Source organism: Polyodon spathula, chromosome 26 (genome assembly GCF_017654505.1).
Source record: "Polyodon spathula isolate WHYD16114869_AA chromosome 26, ASM1765450v1, whole genome shotgun sequence".
NCBI classification, from domain to species: domain Eukaryota; kingdom Metazoa; phylum Chordata; class Actinopteri; order Acipenseriformes; family Polyodontidae; genus Polyodon; species Polyodon spathula.
The window spans coordinates 1,359,160-1,372,422 of NC_054559.1; positions in this window are offsets into that span (position 1 = coordinate 1,359,160).

Below are 13,263 nucleotides of genomic sequence, written 5' to 3' on the forward strand. Positions count from 1 at the left end.
AATATATATATATATTATATTATATATATATAGGCATATATAATAGATATATAATATATATATACATATATATATCCTTTATCTATATATAATATATTTTATAATTTATCTGAGGATGTACTATTCATTTATTTAAATAGGAGGCCTACATTTTTTTTTTAAAAGTCTAATCTAGGTTCAAGACAGACTTTACTATTCATTATAGTATGGAAGTTTATTGGTGGTGGACAATCTAAGGGTAATTTAATAGTCTGTCCTGCGGTGTGGAGAACAGTGCTTAGTGTGGTTTACCTCTGTCATCGATACTGAGCCACACAAGCATTACACAAATAGTGTGGTCCATCAGCTAAAACAGAATGTGGAAATATCATCTGCATTTTTGTAACTGCTGAGATCAATATTTTTTCTTAGAAAGTAATTGTTTTAATAATTTTATATGTGCGTATTTTATGACTTTGACCAGTGCAGGTGGCTGCTATCGCCTTACAATGTAACAACAGACTAGCATACAAAAAAACTACAAAAATACAACACCGCTTTGCACCAGTATTCAGAACCGTGATCTCATATAAAGAGAGCAGCGTCAGTTTTACATTACTATGCTATGGTGCAATCATTCTTGAGTTCTGTTTCTCCAGTGTTGAGCTATTGTCATTTTTTTCTTAACCTGGCTTTGGTCTTGTCTGGAGAATCCTAAGTTCTTGGACTGAACACCCTTCCTCATACCATTTCAATCATGTGACAATGCGACTTTTCAGCTGGCTCCACCTTCTTAAGAGAGAGAGAGAGAGAGAGAGAGAGAGAGAGAGAGAGAGAGAGAGAGAGAGAGAGAGAGAGAGAGAGAGAGAGAGAGAGAGAGAGAGAGAGAGAGAGAGAGAGAGAGAGATCCTTTTATTATATCAAACAAATACATCTAGCCACAAAGCAACAATTTCAAAACAATAGCAACACTATTACGGTCCATTCAGATCACTTTTAAAGTTTTTTTGTTTTTTTGACCTTTATAGGAACACAATGAGCTAGCTGAACACAAAGACTGGATTGGGACATAGCTGGAATACAAGAGGCCTGTAAATCACTCAGGATCTTTTCTACAGACTGCACTGATATGATCTGTGGTGATATAGCTAACTCCCTACTGGCTTGCCATTCAAATACACTAAAATCAATCAGCTGGCCAAGCTTAGTAAAACCCGCTTTCTAAAACACTGAAGACATATGTGCAGAATTAAAACTTTCACATTTAAAAATGGTATTAAAAAAGAGAGGCTTTTCAAAAACCCATTTAGTGCACAGCGACTCTTCTGATCTAGTGTTTTTTAAAATCCTCTGTACGTTACGCAAGTTTTTATAAAAACTAACCAGACCACTAGGTGCTTGTTGAGCCCTAACCCTCCCGCTCTGTGCAAGAGTGAGTGAGCCAGGCCTCTCCAGCTCAGCTCTGGGACATAGAGCAGCTTCTGGGCAGCCTGTAGCCTCAACACTGCCACCCTGCTGGGGATATCAATCAGCCCCTGCCCCCCTTCCTCACAGGGGAGGTACAGGGCAGCTGGACACGGCCAGTGATGCCCACTCCAGAAAAACTGGACCAGACACTTCTGAATCTCATTTAACAGACCCAGGGCAGGGTCCAGACACACCAGCCTATGCCAGAGCATAGATGCCACCAGATTGTTAATAATGACGACCTTCTCACTAAATGAGAGTCGTGAAAGGAGCCACTGCCAGCTCTGCAGCCTCCCTTTCACTTTATCGAGTAATCCCTCCCGGTTCTGTTGCATGAACGCTTCTTTCCCAAAAAACACTCCCAATATCTTAACCCCAGTGTTTTCCCAGGTCAGCGCTGGGGGCAGTGATGGGGGAGTTACTCTCTCCCAGCTACCAGACAGAAAAGCTGCACTTTTTGCCCAATTGACCCGAGCTGAGGTGGCCTTTTCGTAATTCTTAATGCAGGATTCCAGCACAGTGACGTCCCTGTCATTAGTAATGAAAACATTAAGGTCATCAGCATACGCAGATAGCCTGATGGGGGCGCTGTTGGGTGCAGCTGGCACAGCCAGCCCGGTTAGCTTCTCCCTCAGCTGATGCAGGAAAGGCAGAGAGGGAGTAGAGCATCCCTGAGAGGGAGCAGCCCTGCAGTATCCCCCTCTGCACAGGGCAAGGGACACTCAGATCATTGTTTACTTTCACCAGGCTAAAAACATTCTTATAGAGGAGTCTAATATTAGAAATAAAAACAGGGCCAAAACCAAATGCCTTCAGTGTATGAAACAAATACTCATGGTCAACTCTGTCAAAAGCTTTTTCCTGGTCAATTGAAATTAAACCAATGTCAATATTAAAAAGTTTGGACACATTAAAAAGGTCTCTTATTAAAAACATCATCAAAAATGGATCGGTCTGGTACACAATAGGATTGAGCCTTATGCACCACTGATCCTATTTGTGTCCACAGCCGATTTGCCAGCGCCTTGGAAAAGATTTTGTAGTCTAAGCACAACAACGGGGCGCCAGTTTTTAAGGTTACAGAGGTCTCCTTTCTTGAGTAGCAGCATGATTACTGCCCTGCAGCAGCTCAAAGGCAGCTTTCCATCCCGGTTGTATTCCTGAAGGACCTTATAAAAATCCTGTCCGATACAGTCCCAGAATCGTTTATAAAATTCAGCTTGCAGCCCGTCGATCCCAGGCGCTTTCTGGTTGGAGAGTTGCATGACGGCGCTAGTGAGCTCCTGGAAGGTCAGCGGGGTGTCCAGCCTGCGCCATTCCGCCTCACCCAGACTGGGGAGCCCCTGATGCAGTCGCTCAATCTCTCCCAGGTCACACTTCTCAGCCTTAAAGAGACCACTGTAGAAATACAATGCCACATGCCTGAGCCCTGCAGGGCAGCCTCAGACAGCTCATCTGCTTGCGCTCCAATGTCTTCCTCTCCAGGCTGAAGAAGAAGGCTGTAGGATTGTCCATGTCTTTAAGCTCAGTGAAACGGGCTCTGAGCAGGGAGCCCTTCACCTTATCCTTCAGTAAGCTGCCCAAGCACTGCCGTTTCTCCTGCAGGCCCCGGTACGCCTCCTCACTGCGCTGAACATCCAACTGCCTCTCAAACTCCACAAGCTCACTCTCTAACTCACTGACCATTGCATCTACTGACCTTGTGACACTCTGGGTGTATTGCTGACAAAACACTTTAATTTGGACCTTTCCAATATCCCACCACTGCCTCAAACTGGCGTACTTATTTTTTTCTTTTCTCCAATTCTGCCAAAATAATATTTGAAAGAATAGCTTTAGTCAAAGGTGTAGGTAGGGGCATGACTGAAATAAATGAACCATTTATAACAAACCCTTCTTCCAAAATTTTACTGACCAGAATTTCTTGACCCAGGAAAACAACTATTGCTTTGTTCATTCGTGAAGCAGATTTAATATTTCCAAGCCCGACTGACTTTCCCACCGCCAACAACACATCCTCCACGGAGACATCGGGGTTAAGTATACACCTGAACCTGTGTCTCCAGATATTAAAACAAACTTATATAGAAAACTAATTTAAAGTTACTAATACAGTTTACCGCTCGCAGAGTTCACTGCTCCTTGTTCTTTGCTCACAGGCCCCTCCCACAATCCAGAGAGAGAGAGAGAGAGAGAGAGAGAGTGTAGTGGGTCTGACACGTTGAACAATCACATGATTTGAATGGAACAGGGAAGTCTGTTCAGGATTCTTCAGACAAATATATGTCAAAACTAGGGGAAGCAGATATAGAGAACAATGCTCAACAGAGCCACTTGGAATGACTGCAAACACCATGAAACAGCCATGGAAGGAAAAAGCAATTCAGTACTTTTGAAGCTACTTGCTGTTATTTGTTATTAATGAAGGGTTTGTTTTGTGTGTTTTATTGTGTCCTGTCTTGCAGTGCTTTGATAGACCCATAATCCTGAATGCATTGCTGAACTCAGTTTAGGAGTCCTATCAATAGTTTTCTGGCTGCATTCCTGCTATTGCGTGATGGGCGATTGACACGCATTATCCATTGTTGGCAGTGGCATATTACAGTAGTGAGTTGTTTTTCAAAACCTTTAGCTCCCGTTACTGGCCAGACTTAATCGGTATCTCCACTTACAAGCTTTCTATACATGTTTCTAACACCTTGAAATTCTGTTGAAGGGATTAATAAGTCAAACCAACGCTGGGAGCTGTAGTCTATCATTGTACATTCCATTACTAAAATGAGAGACAGCATGGAGCACGAAACATACAGATATTTATTCTTTTGGCTTGGTTGTTTTGTCAGAGACAAATGTCTGTGCTGATAATGTATGCAGGCTTGTAAATGACTGCAGTGCTGACCAAACAGCGCTATTTATTACAACTTAAAGCAAATCACTGCTGCTTTATGACCTGCCATAGTTTTCCAGTTTATATGTTACAGCCCGACATGGGTACTGAATGATAACAAGCCCTCTGCTAATGCAAGCTTAGCTTGAATCACATCTTAGGTAGAAAAAAGTTAATGTTTGTTTATGAGTTACCTCATTAACCAATGCATTGGTTTGTCTTTTTATCCTGAACTGAAAAAGAACAGATATTTCAGAAGGATACATATTTTTAAAATAGTGTCAGATAATAAAGTAATCATGTCAGAATACTGATAGTTAGTGTTTGTCGGATAGAGATCGAATTTGACTGGTTTTGTGTGGGTCTCGCTAGCTGCTTAACAGTTCGCCACATTTCCCTCCTCATTCTACATATCATGTGGTATAATAATTTCTCCCCAAGGCTCTCTATCAATCTCTATGCTGTCTTCCTTTTGTAAATACAAATTGTAAATAGAATTAGCTGCTGTCTCCATGTGAATTGTGCTGTACCTTTCCCCAGGCTTGTAACCATTTATTTTTGCATCTAGACCTGCTTGTGAATGACTCTTTCATATATAATTAATAAAGCAATATAAATTTGTTTGATGGTAGCTTGGACAGTGAGTGGATTGAAAACGTTTTAGTGCTCCTCAATGATTTTTATGTATTTATTTTTTGTTGTAATTTATACTTTAGAATTGTGACTGAGAAGTTATGGATAATCTTCAGATACAGACAATGAGCAATCTGTCCTACAATTACCTCAACTATGAATTAATATTATTTATAACAGTCTGAAATTGTAGGCGGTGTGTTGTCAGCGTGACATTAAAGACATTTCTGGGTGGAAAATGAATAAATGAAAAACCATGTGCATATTTTCATGTTGGAGGGTCTACCCAAGTATTCCTAATAAAGTGTCCATGGAGTGCCGAGCAGGCCCAGTTCAGCTTTTATTAACGTTTCTATGTCTGGCTTTCTGAATAAAGTATACTCTGACACTGAGGAAGCTTTCTCTACTGCATCGTTTTTAGCAAAAGGATAGTTTTGTGAATAATAACATTATTTGTGAATAAGCTCCAATTGGCTTTGGAGCTGGAATAAAGGGCTCCATAGCAAAAGTATTATATAGCCACCAGATACAATCACACATTACTTGTGTGAGAATTGCATATAGTTGCTAAGTTCCTGGCTGCTAAATTGCAGTCTTGCACTCCCCAGTAAGAGTTCAGGTCTGTGTTTCCTGTGGAGAGGATGTGTTAGTGGATCACCCCCAGCTTTTTGAGGTGTTGCTTGTTTGTTTCAGGTTTTGAATCATGCATAACTTTAGGCAGCCCTGCAAAGTCCTGTTTTATTGGTTTACATGAATTTCATTAGAATTTTTGTGGGAAAAAAATAAGAGACAAGTTTGTTAACTTGTATTATGCAGTAGTTTACTCAAATAACTATAAAACTAAAATAAAAATAAGTGTCAAAAATGTTAGATTGTGAACATTTCCTAATTTGCTGTACATGTTGTGGGCATTAAATAAAAATACCAAAAAAAAGGCTATTTCCTGGTGTCATTTCGGAGTTTCTTCTACATTCAGAGTATTACTGGTAGATAAATATAATGACTGATAAGTAGTATGGGCTTTAATGCTTTTTGCAATGGTGGAGGCTGGGAGCCAACACAACATGGCCAGTTACACAAGACCATCATCCCAGTTAGAAAATAGATATATGTTCAATTTTCTGTGCATTTACTACATTAACCTTGGCAGTACTGTATGACTTGTAAAGATCATTTAAATTTGAAATTGACAGAGACAGACAGACAGACAGAGATGTGTAAAGAATGTAGAATCATAGTTTTGTTTTTTATATATATATATATATATATATATATATATATATATATATATATATATATATATATATATATATATGTATTCAGTTTAATTGTGTACAAATACTAAAATCCTAGTCAAACCAATCCTGAATAAAACATTTCACCAATATTGCTGAATGTATAATTCTAATTTATATGGACAGAAGCTTAAAATATTCTTGCAGTTTAAACCACTAACACACTAACCAACTAAACTGCTGTTAGTTGAATAACCTGTCTAGCTATTTACTGCAGGGAGAAATGTAAGATTAGGAGTACTATCTGAATAATGTTTGGTGTAAACCCTCCCTTAACTGAAACATGTTTGGATCAGTGTTTTTTTAAGAATACAGGCAGTCCTCGGACTTACGACACAATTGGTTCCTGAAAGTTGTGTTGTAAGTCAAAGCGTCATAAGTCGAAGCACATTTTCCCATAGGAACAATATTATAAATTGGAGTTACATTCCTGACTTTTTGGCCAGATAATACAATTTAAAAAAAACGCCCCGTGTCACAGAGACAGCCGAAGTGGGCGGCGTCAGAACCAGGAAGGAATGAAATATACAACAGACAGGACGGATGAAATGAAATGATGACGGCGCTTGCTTGCGCCAGTTTATTGCAAAATAAAGGGGTTGAACAAACAAACAGAAACAGGACACGGCACTGGTAGCCAAAATAAAACAGACAAACAAAAACGGACTAATACTTAACAAAAACGGTGAGCAGCTAAACACACTAACAAACAAGGTGAGTTTTAAATAAACAAGTATCGTGCTGGTCCCACCAGCACGTAATAGCAATTGAAATATCTAACTCTTTATCCTCCTCTCTCTCCCGTTCCCTACTCACCGAACACCCAACCGCGAGTATGTGAAAACGTGCATCTATATATACTGTTGTGCTGGGATTCAATTACTAATTAATTATTCACTTGAATCCCAGCACGTGAATTAATTATGTGCAACCTTGTTCTCACATTTTAACTATTTTAAATGTATGTGAAGTGATGTACAATCCCGTGCCTAAATACAAATATACATTTTAAACACTCGTGTTACAGACCCGTTTATATCCCGTGTACCAATGACTATACACCAACATTTAACAAACCACACGCAACATAACAGATAATATACACAGGGGTAGGCACTTTGTCACATATACCCCCCCCTGTGTAAAGCACACATGGCCTCAATGGCCACCTCCCCCCTTAAAAGCCCAAAAGTCCCACACAAAGTCCTGGGCCAGGACTAGAGGCTTCATGGGGCCCACAGGTTGTAAGGCTGTCAGCAGCAATGCTGACAGCAGGGTGGCATACTCCTGCCAGGGTAGTCCTGGCAGCGGAAAGGCTGCTTGGGGGGTGGTCTCCTGACCTCCCCCATTCTTCGGAGCTGGCAGCTCCCACAGTACTTCCAGCAGCGAAGAAACTGCAGTGGGAGCAGGTCTCCTGACCTCCCCACGATCTCCGGCAGCGAAACTGCTGCTGGGGTTGGTGGTCTCCAGACCTCCTCCCCCCTTCCCAGGCGAAGCAGTCCCAGCGACCCCAGGCGATGCTGAGCGGCGGGCAACTCCAGGCGATGCTGAGCGGCGGGCAACCCCAGGCGATGCTGAGCGGCGGGCAACCCCAGGCGATGCTGAGCGGCGGGCAACCCCAGGCAATGCTGAGCGGCGGGCAACTCCAGGCGATGCGGAGCGACTGGCAACCCCAGGCAATGCGGAGGCATCCTTGGGCGAAGCGTGGCAGACATCCTTTGGCGAAACATGGCAGGCATCCTTGGGCGAAGCGAGGCAGGCATCCTTGGGCGAAGCGAGGCAGGCATCCTTGGGCGAAGCGAGGCAGGCATCCTTGGGCGAAGCGAGGCAGGGAGTCAGGACAAGCTGATGTGCTGGCCCTCTTCGTAGCCGCTGCGGCCGGGCCATTTTCCCCCGTGCTCCCCTCAGCAGACTATGTAGTGACTGCTGAGGAATGCCAGCGTCAAGTCCTGGTACTCTTTCTTGTACAGGGAGATGCAGCTCCTGCTCCTCTCCCCCTGATGGTGATGGAGGCAGAGGCAGCTCCAGCTCCTCTCCTCGTGAGGGTGGGGGAAGTGATACCAGCAGGCATTCATCCTCTGCTGGTGGACAGGGACCCAGCAGGCATTCACCCTCTGCTGGTGGACAGGGACCCAGCAGGCATTCACCCTCTGCTGGTGGACAGGGACCCAGCAGGCATTCACCCTCTGCTGGTGGTGGAGGCAGAGGCAGCTCCTGCTGCTCTGCTCCTGCTGATGGAGGTGGCGGAGGCATGTAGTCTCCTGCCAGTGAAGGTGGCAGAGGCAGCTCCTGTTGCTCTGCGCCTGCCGGTGGAGGTGGTGGAGGCGTGTAGTCTCCTGGCGGTGGAGGTGGGAGCGGCGTGTAGTCTCCTGGCGACGGAGGTGGGAGCGGCGTGTAGTCTACCCTTTTTACAGGGGACTGGTGCGGCTCTCCCTCACTTGCAGGGGACAGGTGCGGCTCTCCCTCACTTGCAGGGGACTGGTGCAGCTCTGGAGACAGTGGTGGGACCTCTCCCTCTGGCGCTGGAGACGGCAGCAATGGCTCCTCCCCCTCTGGCGCTGGATGTGGCTCCTCTCCCTCTGGCTCTGGAGGCGACACCAGCAGGCATTCTTCCCCTGCTGGTGGAGAATTGGGCGGTGGACACTCTGCCTTCCTCTTCCCCTTTCCCCTTTTCTGCCTCCTCCTCACCTTCCTCTCCTGGGACTCCAGGCGCTCTAGCTCCAACTGCTGGCATGGAAACTGCCCCCCTTCTGTATCCGGGAGAGGGCAGTCAGCCACTCCATGCCCGTAGTGCTTGCACAGGAGGCACCATCCCCCCTGGCTCTCCCAAGCCTCCACAGATGCGTCCAGGTCCTCGTCCCGAATTTCCCTGGACGCAGTTATCTCAAACCAGAGCACCTTTTCTGACTGCTGGGGAGGTTGCTGCTTCCTCTGGCCACTTTTTTCCATTTTTTTTTTACACAAAAAACCTCTCCTGGTCTGACGCTTGGAGGCGCTGTTAAATCCCACGCAGGACACCACGTGTCACAGAGACGGCCGAAGTGGGTGGCGTCAGACCAGGAAGGAATGAAACACACAACAGACAGGATGGATGAAATGAAATGATGATGGCGCTTGCTTGCGCCGGTTTATTGCAAAATAAAAGGGTTGAACAAACAAACAGAAAAAGGACACGGCACTGGTAGCCAAAATAAAACAGACAAACAAAAACGGACTAATACTTAACAAAAACGGTGAGCAGCTAGACACACTAACAAACAAGGTGAGTTTTAAATAAACAAGTATCGTGCTGGTCCCACCAGCACGTAATAGCAATTGAAATATCTAACTCTTTATCCTCCTCTCTCTCCCGTTCCCTACTCACCGAACACTCAACCGCGAGTATGTGAAAACGTGCATCTATATATACTGTTGTGCTGGGATTCAATTACTAATTAATTATTCACTTAAATCCCAGCACGTGAATAAATTATGTGCATCCTCGTGCTCACATTTTAACTATTTTAAATGTACGTGAAGTGATGTACAATCCCGTGCCTAAATACAAATATACATTTTAAACACTCGTGTTACAGACCTGTTTATAGCCCGTGTACCAATGACTATACACCAACATTTAACAAACCACACGCAACGTAACAGATAATATACACAGGGGCGGGCACTTTGTCACACCCCGTTATATTGTATTCATGCAAATATTTATTTAAAACTGTACACTTAGCTAATGGTTACACACATATTACTGAGACACCTACCTGGCTTGTTTAAAAAAGTACAGACTAGGGTCTTTCCAATGATGTATTCAGTGTGTGTATGCGGTACTCCTAGCAGGAAATACGATCTCCTGAAGTAAAGCCCCTCATCATGTGAGTTCACATCTTAGGTTTCGTTTTGAGTCCATTGCTCTTATCAGTCATTTTAAGGGCAAATAAATTCTAAAAAAAAAAAAAAAAAAAAAAAAAAAACCATGCATAGAAAAAACCGCTAGACTAAGTCAAGGCGACCACGGCAGGTACAGCGGTTCGGACACCAAGCATGACGCATGGCTCCGGTCTCGCCGTGTCGTAAATGCCGTATCGATGTCGTAAAGTTGAAGCAGGGTAATAATGCAAAAGAGTCGTAAGTCTCATGCGTCGTAATTCGGCGATCGCCTGTACTGGTCATAGTCTGTACATACTAACAAAGCCTAAAATATCAGAACATATCATATCACTAAGAATATCTACCACATGTGGCTTTGGTACACATGCACCAACACTTTCCTCCACTTCTGAAGAGAAGTACTATCAACAACTAGACAGTGGCATCAGCGTGTTAACACCAGGGGAGCAAATCTATTGGAAAACATCAATGCTAGTCAGCTCAGGTCACGAGATCTGGCCTCTATGAATGGCAATGGTTAAAGATTACCAGAGATCTGCACCTACAAGGACTGCATTACCAGCACCTAATTCCAGAGCTCTGCTTCCACAAGGACTGCATTACCAGTACCTACTTCCAGAGCTTTGCACCCACAAGGACTACATTACCAGCACCTATTTCCAGATCTTAGCACCGACGAAGACTGTGCATTACCAGCACTTACTTCCACAGCTCTGCCCCACGAGGATTGTGCATTACCAACACCTACTTCCAGAGCTCTGCTTCCATGAGGACTGCATTACCAACACCTTCTTCCACAGCTCATTTATTAAAACACAAATATTTTCGGGAAAAGTAACTGTTTGGACATGTTTTATTCACTACACCACTCACACAGTTCACAGTTGGTGTTAGTGCCGGGATCCAGAATGGACGCGGCCACATTGGGAGCGATGTTGGAGGCACAGGAGTGAAGACACCAGGAGGCGATAGCAACCATGATGGAAAGGATGCATGCCATGCTCCTGGAAGCCAATCAGGGAGGGAACCGGTGACTGAACCAAAAGTGCCCTTTCCGAAGGTAAGGGTGGTGAAGATGACGCTGGTGGATGATCCCGAGGCCTATCTGGTAGCCTTCGAGAAGCAGGAAACTGCAGCACAGTGGCTTCAGGAGTGGTGGACTACCCAGCTGGGACCCAATTTGATCGGGGAAGCCCAGGCAGCCTACCAAGTCCTGACTAATGAAGATTACGATTACGACGATTACGACCAGGTGAAGCAGGCCATTCTCCAGCGACTAGATACCACGGAGGAGACACACCATCGCCGGTTCCCTGAATACCAATGACCCCCAGGACTGCGACCTTGTGTGGTGCCGCAACAACCTGTGGACCACGTGACCTGGTGGCTCTGTCCCAGCACCAACAACGCTGAGAAGATTACAGAGCTGATAGCGATTGAGCAGTTCATAAAGGAGCTGGGGCCAGACACCCAGAACTGGGTCAGCCGCCACCGTCCCACCACACTGAACGCAGCGGTCAGATTGGCTGAAGGGTTCGAGGATGTCCTGCCCACCCCTCCAGTGGTTACCACATCTGCCCCTGCCTCCAGCAAGCCCCGAATGGCAGGACCACCACAACGTCTCATATCCACTACCCACAGACCAGCACTACAACGTCACCCCATGGACGGCCTCCCTCCAACACAATGGAGATTGAGGTCAACCCCCAGCGGGGTAAGAGCAGAGCACCCCTCCCCGCTGTTGAACCGGCAGCGGGATACGTAAGCTCCATGGGTGCCCGTTCGCCCCACTTGTTACTGGTGCCAGGAGGTCAGCTACCTCACCAGAAATTGCTCAGCGGCTATGGAATGCAGTGTGACCTCCCATTATGTCCTGACAGCACCAGGTAAGTCCAGGGGTAATGATTGGGAGGGGCCTTGTATTGTTAATGCACGGGTTGGTGATGCAAGTACTCACACATTAGTGGACTCAGGAAACGCTCTATTGGCAAGGGTACCTTGGTGGTCACGTGGGGTTGTGGTCATTTCATGTATCCATGGAGATAACAAGGACTACCCCCTCACTAAATTAGATTTGATGATTGGATGTCATGCCCGTCGCGTAATCATGGCTATGGCTGAAAAGTTGCCATATCCAGTTATTTTGGGTCGAGACTGGTCAAATTTTGATACTATGATTAATAAAACGGTAAAGCCAGTCTCCGGTAAGACCTTGAGAGCAGTGGGGGAAACTATTGGACATATTTTTCCACTGCACACTGATGCTGATTTTTTCTCAAGGGAGGGGGGACCATTGGGGAATGTAGAGTTAGCCGAGTGTTCCTTCAGCATCACTCTGAGGGGTGATATATGTGATAGAGAGAGAAAGAATCGATGTTGCAAATCTCCCTCCCAACGAGAAAGGAGGCCGTGTAAGGACAATGGTATGCTGCCTCCTAGATTAAGACCACACTTCCGTGCACGGAAATATTGTGGAATATTGTCTTTTTGTTTTGGAATGCAAACCAGCTGTCTTCCCACCGATACCATTGATGATAGAGAGGTGGTTCATTGTGTTCATTTATTAAAAAACTGCCAATTTTGGGAAAAGTAACTGGTTGGACAATTATTGCCATACAACTTGCACAGTTCACACCTCTGCTTCCTCGAGGACTGCATTACCAGTACCTACTTCCAGAGTTCTGCACCCACGAGGACTGCATTAACAGCACCTACTACCAGAGCTCTAATTTGACGAGGACTGTGCATTATCAGCATCTAATTCCAGAGCTCTGCACCTGTGAGGACTGTGCATTACCAGCACCTAATTTCACAGCAATGCTTCCATGAGGACTGTGCATTACCAAAACCTACTTCCACAGCTCTTCAACCAGGGGAACTGCACATCACCACCACCTACTTCAAGAGCTTGACTTCCATGAAGACTTCCATTAGTACTGTGCATTACAAACACTTACTTCCAGAGCACTGCTTAAACGAGCTGCATTACAATACCTACTTCTAGAGCTAAGCTTTGATGAGGACTGTGCATTACCAGCACCTACTTACAGAGCTCTGGTTCCATGAGGAATCTGTAGTACCAGCACCTACTTCCACAGCTCTGCTTCGACGAGGACT